Source organism: Phoxinus phoxinus, assembly GCF_949152265.1.
Source record: "Phoxinus phoxinus genome assembly, chromosome: 6".
NCBI lineage: Eukaryota > Metazoa > Chordata > Actinopteri > Cypriniformes > Leuciscidae > Phoxinus > Phoxinus phoxinus.
The window spans coordinates 23,086,463-23,102,069 of NC_136881.1; the positions used below are offsets into that span (position 1 = coordinate 23,086,463).

Genomic DNA, 15,607 nt, shown 5'->3' on the forward strand with positions numbered 1-15,607 from the left:
TAGATGATCTGTTTGTGGCTGTAGAGCATCCTTAACAGTTAACAGTGTGTCTTTATGACATGATATTAAGAATTGATAGAGAATGAATTAAATCCAGATCACAGTGCAAACCTAAAAGAGGCCACATTTATATAACATGCGTTAAGAGAGTGGGCCTGCTTCACAGCTTTAACAGATACTCATCCTTTGGTTTCCAGTGTTATAAATATCGCTGTTATATCAGATCAGTGGTGTCCTATTAAAGGACGGTCGGGAGATTTTGTAGATCCACTTACCTATTCTATCTAAGATTATTTCTGTCAGCATCAGTGCCATACAGTCAATACTAATATATTTTTTGCTCTTTCATGTTGACTTTGATCATTTGTATTGATTGTCCAAATAAACCAGATGGTTTACAATGTTTAACAAGACCGTCTGAGGTCTTCTGTTCTTAAATATTTAAAGTGTTGTTAAATATTTAAAGTATTGTTATTAAAGTATTTTTGTGCATTAGGCCTAATCTTGAAAGCTCTCATAGTAGAAATGTTCTCATTTATGTGTGTGTGTGTGTGTGTGTGTGTGTGTGTGTGTGTGTGTGTGTGTGTGTGTGTGTGTGTGTGTGTGTGTGTGTGTGTGTGTGTGTGTGTGTGTGTGTGTGTGTGTGTGTGTGTGTGTGTGTGTGTGTGTGTGTGTGTGTGTGTGTGTGTGTGTGTGTGTGTGTGTGTGTGTGTGTGTGTGTGTGTGTGTGTGTGTGTGTGTGTGTGTGTGAGATATAGCTGAGGCTAGTAAATCAATAACCTAGCATTAGGACATCCCTGGAGAACATCAGAAAGAGAGAGATGTTCACTCTTTAACATTTAGCTCTCAAAAAGCCATTATGTGGTATTAGTACCCGTTTCTCTCCATTTTCTGTTGAGGTCTGCTGATGGGATCTGAAAAACTGTCAGCGTTCAGGTCGGTTTTTTCGCTTCACTTCAGTTTTTCAACTTAGTTTTTTATGGTAAATCATGGTAAAATATTCAAATATGCTTAAGATCATTAACCGATTTACTTTATTTGCTATCACACTGTTAAAAAAAATAGTTTTCAAAGTTGTAAATAAAGCAAAGATTATTGGAGTATGTTTAATAAGAAAATACTATTTCAGTCTTTCTACTTCAGAATGTCAAGTTACTTGCTGTTTTGCTGCATTTACGCCATGTCACAATTTGACATAATTATGAGATGACAACCCGTGACGTTCTACTCAGAGCTGTTTAAGAGTATTAAGATTAAGAGTAAAATCGCAATTAGTACTAGTGATGTGAAGAACGGATACTTTTCCTGTCTTAGATCTTTGAATCTCATGCAGCAAAACAAACAAAAGTAAATGTCACACTTTAGATTTTCAGTAGGCAAATTCCTCCAAAATGTCTGTTTATGCAAACTTACCATGTGCCATGCAAAGTCGTTCGTCCTTTTGTCATATAACAAACAAATAGGCTCTGTACAGGAAACCGATTTAATGAACGAAAGGATGTTACGCATACTTGGTCACAAAAACAATGAACGAATAACTCTGTGAGACTTATTATTCCCGAGTCATATAAAAGGGTCATTCAAAATTGGAAGACAGCGGTAAAAACATCTATGACAAGAAGTCCATAAATTGTAATTGAATTGCAGTTTTTACTTTAAATCACTGTTTGCTTTACACCATGTCATGTGCTTTGATGCAGTTTAAGAGAAGGTTTTTTTTAATTTAGTGAGACAAGTAAGGACAGAGAAACATAACTTGTTATTGCATTAACTTTAGCTAACACACATTCTTTTAATCATCTTTAATTGAGAACTTGTGAGAATATGTGCATCTGGGTCTACTTGCCTGGAGAGGGAAGAAAAAAAGCAATTTTGAGTTAGTTCTTATAAGTCTTAAGTTAGTAAGTCTTATAATTTAACTGTACCATTCAGCTTGGGACATGCAGTCTCTGTTTCAAGCTTCATCTTAATGCCGTGCAGTTCTGTCCCCATGTGTGGACCCTGTGTTCGATCTGTCCACTCAGTAACAATAGTCAGTTCATGGTAAAGTCTCAATATGGGCGTTTCCTCTGACATCACCACTGTTTTGGCTTCTGTTCTGTGCCTCCTCTCTCCTCATTTCCTGTTGGAAGTCTCTGTGTAGTCTTCCGCTGGGTTATGCTTGTGCCCTTTGCATTAAATGCTGATAGACACCTGGTTGTCATCTAACTCTCTTTCTGTCACACAATATCAATGTGTTATGACACAGTGCATGACAGTCATGTGAAACTCATCGGGATTTTCTCGTGGTGCTTTTCTCTTTCTTCATTATACTGATGGTCTCTATACTAACCCAACCTATTTTGTGTTAAAAAAAAAAAAGATTGTAATTTGTCTCTGTTTTTAAACCTTTTCTTGAACTTCCAATGGCACATACATGTTTTGCATGTTGTGTAAGCCTGAAAAACAGATGCACGGTGCTGCAAAAGAATCAGCCTTTCAAAACAACTCCTTTTGTTAAGTCATTTTCCTATCAAGCAGGAACCCAGACCATCTGACATCTGCGGGTGATGATTTAATTTTTTTCTCTCTCACTTGGTTGTGTTTAAGTCGCAATGAAACAGTGACATATATTTTCTTCTGTAATTGTGACTTGGGCTGCAACTTAACTCTTTTGATAACCGTTTAATCTGTCCATTTTTTTAAATTAATCGATTAATTGGATGAAAAAAACAAAAAAAAAGTAGAAAAATGTTTATTAAAAAATCTATTTTAATTGATTCCATTTTTGTGTGTGTTCTATTTCATATACTGCCCAATGCTGTCCTACAAACAATGTGTAATGAAAACAAATGTGTATGTAGTACATTATGAGCAAAAAAAGGGTTAAAATACAAACATAAGGTTTAGCTAAACCTATAAATACTAATAGCTATTTTAAGGTAGAAATTAAAATGACTAAATTAACAAATATAATAAACAAAATTACAAAATGTTAACTTTTGGATGTATATGATGAAAAAAAGGGTTAAATACAAACAAGGTTTAGCTAAACCTATACTAATTACTATTTTAAGGCAGAAATTAAAATGACTAAATGAACAAATATTATAAACAAAATTACAAAATGTTAACTTTTGATGTATATGATGAAAAAAGGGTTAAAATACAAACATAAGGTTTAGCTAAACCTATACTAATTGCTATTTTAAGGCAGAAATGAAAATGACTAAATTAACAAATATAATAAACAAAATTACAAAATGTTAACTTTTGATGTATATGATGTATAAAGAACACACATTCACTCATCTGAACATAGGCTAATTATATTACATTAATGGGCTATTCCAACAATAGTGCATTTACTGCTACTGCAATCATAAATATGATTACTTGTGTTTCAAGTAAAAAATAAAAAAAAAATGATTGCGCTACTGTTCTAATGCGCTACTGTTCTAATGTTCTAATACTGTTCTAATGCGCTCTCTCTAAGTGATGCGCATTCACCCACCACCGCTCGTTCACTTAAGTGTGTGAAGTTTAGCAAGACTTGGGCCCTGTCCCAAATGGCACCCTGAGCACTCGCGGTCTTCCTAGGAGTCTGCACCTTCGCGACGTAACGCCAGTTTCTGCTATGGAGCTCGCTTCAGTGCGGGCTCAGCAAAATTCAAAATTCAGCATCGAGGGCGCATATCGAATGTGAGCACCCTTTTGACACCTAAAATGACAAGTGGGACAATCTACGTCTCATAGACTTAAAGGGTAACTAAACCCTAAAACAACTTTTTTTAGTTAATGATCTGTAAGACTTGGGCTTCATTAATGCTGTTCATTGAGTCAAGTAAATTTGTTGACATTTGGGTATAAAGTGTTTTAATTCTACAATATATGGTGTAAATACATCTGAGTGCTGCCCTCTTCAGGTCGAACGGTGGCTACTGCAGTTGAATTTTCCTATTGGATGTTGTGGTACTGCTTGACGTAAGCAGGTACCAGCTCACCACGCCCTTGCAATGCCTACAACCAGGGGTTTAGTTACCTTTTAACGGACAGGCGCACGTGGCAGCCATTGTAGCCCACAAAACCGAAAGTGCATATGAAGTGTGCCATTCGGGACAGGGCCTAAAGCAACGTGACTGGCTGATAGTTTACGAGAACGGCACACAGATGGATTAGTTGTTGCACCTTAGTGTAACAGATTATTGAAAAAAAAAAATGTAGGATGAGAACTTGCTTCTATTCATTGGTTGTTGATTGGATCTTGAGATGGGGCATTTCTCTCAAAAGTGGGGGCAGATGAACACTAGCTTGCAGGGGCAGATTTTTTGTTTAAAAAATGATTGGAGAAGTCCTGCATATGTTACCAGAGAGAAGTTGTTTTCACCTGAAGATCCAGATATAACATTTTGATTAAACATTACGAGGTCAAAACATTTTTTAAATGAAGCCTATGAATAGATGAATTGTTCACAAATAAGATCTAGAACATGCATTTTGAAAATATATAGGGTGAAATAGTCTATTTATTGTGTGTAGTTTAGACTTTTTTTAATGTTGACTCAACCAGCTTTGCTACAAAAATTCCTATGTAGCCTACTTGTAAGCGGTACCGGCACAAATGGCAAATAAAAACTGTGATCAAAAACTGTGATAAAAACAAAACTCAACTCAATTGTAATTTAATGCTGATTTTTAAGATACATTTTGTCCCAGTTCTAATCTAACAAACACTCTCTCAAACGCATATATCCAAACAAACACAGTGTCAGTTTTGACTGGGTCAGTGTCTGTTTTGTTCATACAACGTGGATAAGCTACAACGGGTAAATTTGTCAGCAGTGTTGACACACTTCACCATGAACAAAAATAATGTTAGAGTACCAATATTTAAAATGTTTTCAGATGTAGAGAAGTTACTCATTGTGAATACATTTTCTACGACTGGTTTCATTTTTTACCTGAGAACACAACACACTGAACAGCAAAAAGATTCAGTTACCCTCTTACCCACATTTAATTACAGACATTTTGGTTTTAGTTTTAAAACTAAAAGTTTCAGCGTTTCTGTAAAATAAAATAAAATACATAAAAGGTGTAAAAAAAATAAAAAGGTGTATCACTATTTTGTAACAGAAAACTACCCTATTTTGAATTTCAAAATATAGGTGAACCAACAGTTAAATACACTTTGTGACAGTGTGTCAGCACACCTTATGAGCCCTTCGCATCACTATGAGCAAGTTGCTTTTGGTTTATTTAGAGAGAAAATGGTATCTTTCCCATGCGTTTTACCAGTGTAGACACTGAGAAGGCTTCTTACTGACTTTGTTACCATGGTAACCAATATCACATGTGATAAGAGGATTTTTATAATGACTCACTATTCAAATACTCCTACACCTTCCTTAATTTTTAACAATTTTTTAAAGACAATATTTAATCAGGGAGCTGTTTTTTCAGCACTGTTGAATGTGGAGAGACTGTGTTGTTCAGTATGTCTAACACACATGAGTCACTCCCCAAGTGTCTCAAGAAAGATCTAATGAGGGAGTCTTTTGCAAGGACACCACATGGTTTGCAGGTCGGTGAGCCACTGCTTTGTCATGCGGCACACACGCAGCGTCTCATGCTGCCATGTGGACAGACGGTCGGCACAGTTGTGCCTCAGTGTGCAGCTGTGGTCTTCTTTGTTCGGGAGTCGGGACGCACACTCCTTTTCATACTCTTCACTTTTGTCTCTCATCAGCTGAGATGTTTGGGAGTGTGTATGTCAAGGTTTTGAGGGCAAATAAGAGGTTGTGTGTTATGACTTTCTTGATCAAGACGAATGAGCACAACTAAGTCATCACGCTTTTTGTAATTCAATTAGAAAGGGATTGTATAGGTTATGAGTCATTGTTGTCTGGGAAAAGATTTGTTTGTTCAAAATGCCAGTGTGGTTTTAATTAAAGTAACCCTCTTTGTCCTTATCCCCCGCTCAGCGTTTTAGTTTTTTTTAGCCCTATTTAAATTCAGGCTCTAGTTTCTTTTGATGTGTACTACACGATATCTGGGTTAAAAGCTTTGGTACACAGTTTACCTTACAATTGGAACCGTCAATTATGATATTAACATGTTAATTAAAACCAGGTCACATCAAAGTCCCAGTTTTTGTGAGAAAATAAAAAACAATCGTTTTGTGTATACACTAGCTTATATTCCCTCTCTCTTTCTACAGGCATAAGTTAACCTATTGGGCAGTTTAAGCAGACTGAAAGAGTGCAACACTGTACCAAAGGTAGGCCACTCTTCTACATCCAGAAAATGACTGTCAAAGTCTAGACCCCTTTAGTGGTCATTGTTTGGAACTGCTCGTGTATGTGATCTGTGATCTACAATTGTTGTCTGTGCTGAAGAAAAGGTGAAAAATGTTATTCAGTTTTTATTAGCATTTATTCTGTGTACATGCACAATAACAAATAATGTGAGTCAAATATTGCACAACTATGGTGAAAATGTTCTGAGGTGACTGAAATGTCTCGTTAAACATTTGCATGACAAATAATGTCTGCAGGAAGCTGGGTGTCTGTTTTTTTCTGCCATCTTTTTATCCCCAAGCTAACAGGAAAAATGCCTGGACAAAGATATCCATTGTGTACAGTACATGTGTTTTCAGAGGAACCATTGGAAGTGCAGACAGAAGCGAGGTTGGAAAGAATGATTGAGGTTTAGGAGACATAATTTAGTAAAGGTTTAGCATTTTAAAATCACAGCTGGATTTTTGAGAATAATGCCTGGAATGAGTGCAACCATTTGAAGCCTTGGCTTGGAGGCTCCAGACAGCTCTGTGTTAAATATGGTGAACAAACTGGAATGTTTCTGGAAATTAGTTTGTGAGTGTGTTTGCATTTACTGTAAAGATTCATTTCTCCTGGTTAGATAATAGGAAAAGAAATTGAAAATATATTAATATCCTGATATCTTAAAGAAAAAAAGATTCATTAAAAGAATGAAAGTCTTGTGAAGAAACCTGATTTGGCGTAATATGTCATGTGATGTTGTTCATCTGAGGTTGTTTTTACCCAATTTTAAGACCTGCTAAAAAACAGCTGATTATTTTATTATGTACTGATACTTAAAAGTATTCAAAAGGGTGCCCTTTCTTTTACACATGACTGTATGCCAAAATAGGTTTCTTCACAAGATTTTCATTCTTTTAATGAAACATTTTTTTCTTTAGGATATCAGGATATTTTCTATTTTTGAAATGAGTGAACAAACACTCCAAACTAATTTCCAGAAACATTCCAGTTTGTTCACCATATTAAACAGAGCTTCATGTTCTTTTTAGAGAGAAGAAGCTTTCTTCTGGCAACCCTTCCAAACATGCCATACTAGTACAGTCTTTTTCTAATTGTACTGCCATGAACATTAACATTTAACATGTTAATTGAGGCCTAGTCTGAGGTGTAGTTCTTGGGTGTTTTGCGATTTTCTCTGAGCAGTGCACGGTCTGTTTTCCACTTGTGAATCAAAGTTTATCAAACCCATATAGAATCAAAGATGTAAAGAGTATATTTCTAAGAATTTGGCAGGTGTGTTTTAACAAGATTTTTATTTTATTTTATTTTTTTCATTGACCAAAATACTCATTGTATACCTGAATGATTACCGGTACATGTAGCCTAGCCTAGATATGAAGGTATTACTAGAGAAAATATCTCACAAATTACAAAGTTTCCAACAAAAAACTAAAAAATCAATATTTAGTATGGTTTTTCATGACTGAAATGTTGCAATAAATATAGATTATTTTTGCGAGCTACAGTGTGTGGAATCTTTGAAGATCCGCTGATAGCAGGCTGTGTGTTTCATATTCCCTGTCTAAAGCTTACAACCAGTGTAAATAGATTTTTTGGTGTTCAGACTAAAGAATATGTTTAAAAATAACCTAAAGTATGTCTATGACTCATATGTTAAGACTCAGTGACATGAGGCTCGCAGGTGACCAGGCTGTGTTAAATCTACGTTCTCTCTTGCTCTCTCACATTTGGCGTCTAAATAAACTGGGTTGACGTGTTTGGGATTACTATTGGTCACAAATATAACAAGTAGCTTCCTACTGCTTCACTTGTACTTGCAGTGCATGGGTGCCCTTCTTTTCAACACTGTAACCAAACCAGCTGCCAGCTGAAGTCAAAGGTCGTGGGCTTGACGTCGGGTGCGACAATTTGCCGCCCAGCTCTCAGCAACACGTTTGTTTTTTGGGTGGGGGATGGACGTGCCATTCCCAGCTGCCAGAGACAGGTCAGAGACTTCTGTCACGTCTGCGTGTCCACCCTGACATGCAACAGCCCCTCAAAGAGTTAGCAGTTGGCCAATGCTACACAGTCCAAATGTACATGAAGTGCAAAAGAGGTAGACTTTTAGACAGATAGTCAAATGCTCCCTATTGTCTGTGGAGGCACTGTGGGAGAACATTGCACGCAGACTGCAAGTTGTGTAATACTAGGAATGGGTATCTGGAGTGCATTTGGCACAAACAAAAACGTTTTTTGGACAAATCAAAATCACTTGCTTGTCATTCTTTCCAAACATACAGAAAAATAGTAAATAATTTGTATGTACTATTACTAAATAATGTACTGAAATGCACAGTATCCACATAAACATATGCTTAAACGCAGTGCACAGATACAGAGTGCTTAAGACATTACAAATGGTAGCAGGTACACAAAAGGTACACTTAAATAGTTTTAATAGGATGTTGTCGTTTGCTGAGATTATTTAATGTGAGTGACATGATGCTCAGCCCTCGTACCAGTGTATACACATCATCAAGGATGTGATGTCAGGGGGAAGGGCGACGGGATGCTAATGTTTTTGAGTAAAAAAGCAAATTGATTAAAGATTGCGAGGGCTCATGAATTTAAAAACAAAAAAAAATATGATGTGCACAGATAAATCACTTATGATAAATACGGTGATATTCTAAATACGGATTGTCAATGTGGATTCCATGAAGATCAAACTCGTCTCCATACCGGCGTGATAACTCAGATCTTCAACCAGATAGAACTGGATAAATATTCGGAATGTTCCGATCCAATCTGACTTCTGACCTGTAATGCTTCCTGAATCATAATCATACACTGTTCGTTCTTTGGCCAGAGGAGAACTGGCCCCCGACTGAGCCTGGTTTCTCCCAAGGTTTTTTTTTTCCCTCCATTCTGTCACCTGATGTTTTGGTTCCTTGCCACTGTCGCCTTTTTTCTTGGGCTTGTTTAGTTGGGGATACTTAATTTTCAATAGTATTATTTATCTGCCTGCATTGACACCATCATATGAGAACTGAGCTGGACAATGACATCATGGTTTTCTCCAGAGCGACTGTATAAATTAACTAAATTAATAACAAATTTTACAACAAAAATGAACCATCAGTGAATTTACTTAAGCTGGACTATGACGATATTATGTTGTATGTTTCTTGACAAAGTGACATCGCCAACTACTGGCCTGGCAGCATAATACTGCCTTTTTAGTCATTTTCTATCGGGGATAGTTTTTTGTACATTGTTGTCGTGTAAACATACCTTAAATGCCCCAATATACTTCAAAAGAAATTGAAGAATGAACGTGTGACATCTCTACTAATAAAATCTGGTCAAAACAAAGGTTTTTGGAGTTTGTTTCAGTGGATCAAAACATATTGCCAGTGCAAACTTTCCTTTGCGTCAGCTGTTAAATACATTTGAACTGCCATTGGTGCGTGACAATTATGTATGGAATAGGTGGATGTGTTCTGGATCTCCACCTTCATTGACCATTTTTCTGGTATTTTTGTTCTCATTCCATTGAGGGTAGACACGAATGACAAAAGTGCAGAGATGCAGAGCAGGTGCAAAACATTTCCATATCCCTATCATCAGATGCTTTCTTACCTTCTCTTTTTTTTTTTTTTTTTTTTTTTTTTGTCGTGTTACTGAGATTACTGAGAAGTAAGATTTACTTTAGTTAAAAAATCTTGTAAATCTAAGCATGGCTATCAGCACTATGGGAATCAGAATATTCTAACACACAGCAGTGAGTATATCGAGCCTTAATTATTGGTATTGTTCAAATTATAATTTTTACGAAGAATAATACTGTTAATAAAACATAATGCTGAAAATGTCCCACTAACTGTAAACTTCAGAAATGCAGGACTTTTCCTTTTTTCTTTTAAGTTTGCCTCTTCAATATTTCTGTAGTCTGGTGTTTATTGTGTAAACGTGACAGTTGTATCATTGTTTCACTGGGTGTTTTTAACTTGCGGTTAGCAGACTGTTGAAATAAGTGAGTCTGAGATAAAGTAGTTGCTGGTTTTACCAAAACTGTGTGCCTTAATAAAGTTTTGCAAGAAACACAAAGGGTCAGTCAGCACAACTGTATAGTCTGTTTTGTCAGTTATATCTTTGAAAAATTTGGTACTTATTACTTCTGCATGTAGTGCAACTCTGACCTAAAAGTCAACAAATCCTCTAGTTTGTTCAAAGTTGTCTGCAGAATGGAAGATGAATGTTCTTCATTGCAGATGAAACCTACTCTCCAAAAACCTACTCTTAGTGCTGCCCATGAGCGACAATAGGCACAGACTAGTGGGCAAAAAATGCATGAAGGGATGCAGTAAACCGGCAGCTATTATTCTGTGGATTCTGACAGGTCAGAGATCCCCTCTTTTTCAAATGCAGTGCTGAAGGGTTGGGAGGGGTTTCAGTTCTAATGTTACGTGATGTTGGAGTTCAACATTCTGATAGTCTGCAGGATAAAGCTGTCCCACAGCCCGCTGGTGTGAGACCTGATGCTGCGGTACCGTCTGTCTAATGGAAGTGGAGAGAACAGTGCATGGTTACTCAACAGAGTCTCTGGTGATCCATAAAGAACTGCAGTTCCTGACATTAAATTGCTGGATCTAGTGACATCACATGAAATATCTGCAGCGCCAAAGCTTTTATCTGTCCTCATAGAATAAGTACCCTTTTTTCATATTTAATATTTCCTCTTATGTAGAAATTTCAGACTCTGCAGTGTGTGTGTGTGTGTGTGTGTGTGTGTGTGTGTGTGTGTGTGTGTGTTTCAGACTCTGCAGTGTGTGTGTGTGTGTGTGTTTCAGACTCTGCAGTGTGCGTGTGCGTGTGCGTGTGTGTGCGTGTGTGTGTGTGTGTGTGTGTGTGTGTGTGTGTGTGTGTGTGTGTGTGTGTGTGTGTGTGTGTGTGTGTGTGTGTGTGTGTGTGTGTGTGTGTGTGTGTGTGTGTGTGTGTGTGTGTGTGTGTGTGTGTGTGTGTGTGTGTGTGTGTGTGTGTGTGTGTGAGTGTGTGAGAGTTAAAGGCTTCACATTTCAAGACCACCTGGGACCACAGTGCTTGCTCATCTTGCCCTGAAGCTGTACTCAACTGCATTTCAGACACTTGCACACACACACAGAGAGCAAAGCGAGGGGGATACCCGACAGTCAGCACTATCCATGAGCATGTGCCTTTGGTTTTTGTTTCTGGCAGGATGTGGAAGAAAGAATCGCCGAATAGAACATCTGGTGGATACAGTTCATGGAACCACATTAAATCTACTTTTATTCCTCCACTGGAATAAAAAAGCTCAAACTAAGTCTGTTATTTTATGGACCAATCAAAATTATAATTGTTGAGGTTCTGAACTCTTCAGCATTGGGTGTTCATTAGGCAGACCCTCTGTTTTTAAGACTTGCATCAAGAGCTCTGATGAAAGATGATGAAAAGTGTTTCAAATGAGATGGTTGCCTCATGGGAGCTGACATATTAAGTTCATATGACCAGATGAATACTTCTCACTTTATCTCAGTAACCCTCATTATTGAACACTTTTGCTCATGGAATAAATTTATTTTGCGTGAAGCTGCATTCACATCTTCGGGTGTCAGTATAAATTTCAAGACTAGCTGCATAGGCGGATCGTGTGTAAAGCCGATCATGGGTCAAAAATTAACGGGGACTTGGTCCAAATATTCACCTGCACATTTAAACTAAATCTTGTAATAAAGTGAAAAATTAAATAAAAAGTGTCGATTGCGGCATTAAATTTAGATCTGCTTATGTTGCATCTACTTTTTACGAGTTTTAAAGCGTTGCACACTATAACCAATCAGACATGACTGTTGAGCTTATGAATGCAATGGCCAATCAGAGGCGTTACGATTAGAAGAGTTAAAAGAGTTTTGTTCAGTGTGCGAACTGAACTCTGAATTCTGACTGAATTCTGCACTCTTGCGAATGCTCTCATCTTTATAAACTGATAAACATAAACAGATTTGGTGATTGTGCCCTTGAGAGCTTCTAAACTACCGGTAATACAAATAGCATTGAGCAAGTGTAGCCAATCACAAACATATCTGATGATTTCTTGAACGCAATGGCCAATTAGACGTGTTTAAGTTAGAATCCCCTCACCACTCAAAATATATCTGATATCTGCACACCCAATTCTCTCGTTATAATTTAAAGGGATAGTTCACCCAAACATTTTAATTAGCCTGTGGAAATTGCAGTAATTTGCAAGAGACAACTTCTCACTTTGAGCACATAAATGCGTGTGTCGTTTATTTTTAGAAGGTAAACACAGAAAAACAAATGATGCTGACAAACGTCCCACGTATCATGCATTCAGAGCATTTAAAGGGACCGCAATCCCTGAACAGTCATGAAGAAACACGCTAAGAACAAAGTGCTGCGTTTATAACCAACAGTGTATAGAACTACGCTTGACAACAAAGGTGAATTATGTATTTCACATTCACTACAAGCCCATGATTTACTCATCTCGTTAATAAAGGCCTTCTGAAGCGAAGCAATGAGTCTGTAACGTGTAAATATGAATATTTTTCTTACACAAAGTAAAATTCTAGCTTCCGGCCAAACGAACTTACGCAGACTTATGCCTAAAGCACAACTTGCGCAACTTGTGACGTCAGAAGTAGCGTAGTGTGTCATGGCGCAGCGTAAATCTAAGCAGTACGTCGCATTACTCGCATAAGTTGCGCTTAGACTAAAGTCGAATCCATATGTTCGTTTGGCCGGAAGCTATTTTACTTCATAAAGTTTTAAATAGGAATATTTACACCTACACTAACGCATGGTTTTGCTTCAGAAGGCCTTTATTAACCCCCCGGACTTTTAAGATGGATAGACTTTAAAACAGAAACAGCCATTCACTGCCATTATAAAGCTTGGAAGAGCCAGGACATTTTTTTTTATATAACTCTAATAATAATAATAATATAAGATATAATTTGTCTTATTGATTATAAAGGGAGCACTTTTATGTACGCTTTCTAGGCGATAATCCATTCAGAATTTGAAGAGAACTTTTTTTTGCTGCATAAGCAATGGTTAGGCTATTTATTATTCGAAGTGGCTGCCGTGAACATAACCACTTTAATAACAAGAGCGTTTGTTTATGCTGGTATGTGTAGGTTGTTGATAGGCGACACATCTATTTCTTCACATTCTATTTAAATGTGTTTTTAAGGAGGAATCGCATCTAGCCTCACCCAGTTTGGTTCACCCTCCGCCTATGACTAGCTGTTATATTAGTTTATTCTGTCCATCACATGAGCTCTATTTAAAGGAATAGTTCACCCAAACAAATAAAAATTCTGTCATTATTTACTCACCCTTATATTATTCCATATATCTGTGGAACCAAAAATAAGATATTTTTTAAGGGCCCCTATTATGGATTTTTGAAAATGACCTTTCATGTAGTGTGCAACATAGCTCTAAGTGAATGAAAACATCCTGCAAAGTTTTAAATCTGAAAGTGTCTGTCAAAAGTAAGAGTCGACTCATCAATGAAATGAATTGTTTTTCAAACGATTCATAAGCCATTTCGTCGTGACGTCAAGATGTAACATTAGCCCACCCACTTTTTGCGCGCGCAGACACCAGGGAAACTTAAACCTCAAACCGGCAGCTGATTCCTGTGGACACTGGACAGCATCATGTCGAGGAGACGCTGTGCTCTACAATGTGACGGTAAAGAAATTTTTTTTTCACTGCCCAAGGACGAGCATGTGAAGGATCTGTGGTTAAAATTTATCTTTACCATGTCCATGATACTATCAGTATAATCCCAAACTTTTGCTGTGTTCCCTTTTATTTTACTGACGACTGCTTCTCAAATCTTGGAGTTCAATGCAGGATTCGCAAACCGCTTGCTCTTGAAAGATGGTGTTCAATATACTAGTTTTGAGTTTTACATTGTGTAACTGTTAGGTCTCTTGCTAACTGGCTAACCCGTGTTATCACTGTCTTGCTGAAATACTTCTGCTAATCAGCTGTTGGCCACTATTACATAAAACTGTCTATTAATGCAGATTAATGTCTGTCATTCTCACTAAGATTAAGCATGGAGCAAGATTTGTTTTACCAATGTTTATGTTCACGCCAGAGCTCGGCTAACGTATGTAAATTGCATACATGCACTGTTATTGATACAGTTTACACGTGTTCACCGCAATATATTAGAAACATACAAATAAATTAGTACAAGTAATAATCAGTTGATGGACATGCACTTGTTAATGCTGATGGTGAGGAATTGCAACATCTCATAATGTACCTCAAACTCAGTAGCGTATCACTGAATCGTCCTGCTCGAGTCGTCCTTGCGATGGAGGTTCGGGTTGAATAACTAGTTCTTCTATGATTCATCATCGGACTCACGCTCGGATATGGAGACAGATTAGAATCATTAATAATTCACGCAGAAAACCTGATTTACACATGCGTAGACAATTTCACATGCATGAAACCTAATTCACGTACACACACAAAAAAATTCACGTGCGTGGAAAAAATGTTTCCCCACAAAAAAACAATTCACATGCGCAAAATACATTTATATATTCATAAAATACATTTCACAAATGCAAAACACAATTCCTAGATATACAACTGTGTGCAAAAACCTTTGAGTGTTTAAAATGTACGAGTTTATCCCTGAATGTGGACGTGCAATCGTCATTCACGTGTGAATCGCCTCGGATGTGTGTGTGTGTTTTTGAGACTTTCCTGGCAGAGCTCTTGACCTGCGGGTCAGTCGTACTCTTTAGCCAATCAGATGCGAGCTTACCATTCAACCAATCATATATGGAATCCCCTGAGAGTGCATTCGAGGAGCACGGTTCTGCGCACCATTTGCGCAATACGGATTAATTAGAACGGAAATGAAGCCTCAATGAAGCATTCACACGTGAATGACGATTGCACGTCCACATTCAGGGATAAACTCGTACATTTTAAACACTCAAAGGTTTTTGCACACAGTTGTATATCTACGAATTGTGTTTTGCATTTGTGAAATGTATTTTATGAATATATACATTTATTTTGCGCATGTGAATTGGTTTTTGTGGGGGGGGGAAATTCCACGCACGTGAATTTTTTTTGTGTGTACGTGAATTAGGCATGTGTAAATCAGGTTTTCTGCGTGAATTATTAATGATTCTAATCTGTCTCCATACTCGGATTGATATGGTCAAATCGTAATTGTTTGTTACTGTGTTTAGTTTACGTTGTAGGAAGCCTCATGCACGCAGAGCTGACGTTGTTATGACAATGGGATTTTTGTT

General features: G+C 37.3%; 1 protein-coding gene across 1 annotated transcript in view; it reads left to right on the plus strand.

The window, feature by feature from the left end:
- Positions 1–15,607, plus strand: part of raph1b (Ras association (RalGDS/AF-6) and pleckstrin homology domains 1b) — a 56,908-nt gene that overhangs the window by 7,815 nt on the left and 33,486 nt on the right. The window contains exon 2 of the mRNA XM_079616162.1: positions 6,200–6,259. The gene's annotated coding sequence lies outside the window, so the exon portion shown is untranslated. The remainder of the gene's footprint in view (positions 1–6,199; positions 6,260–15,607) is intronic.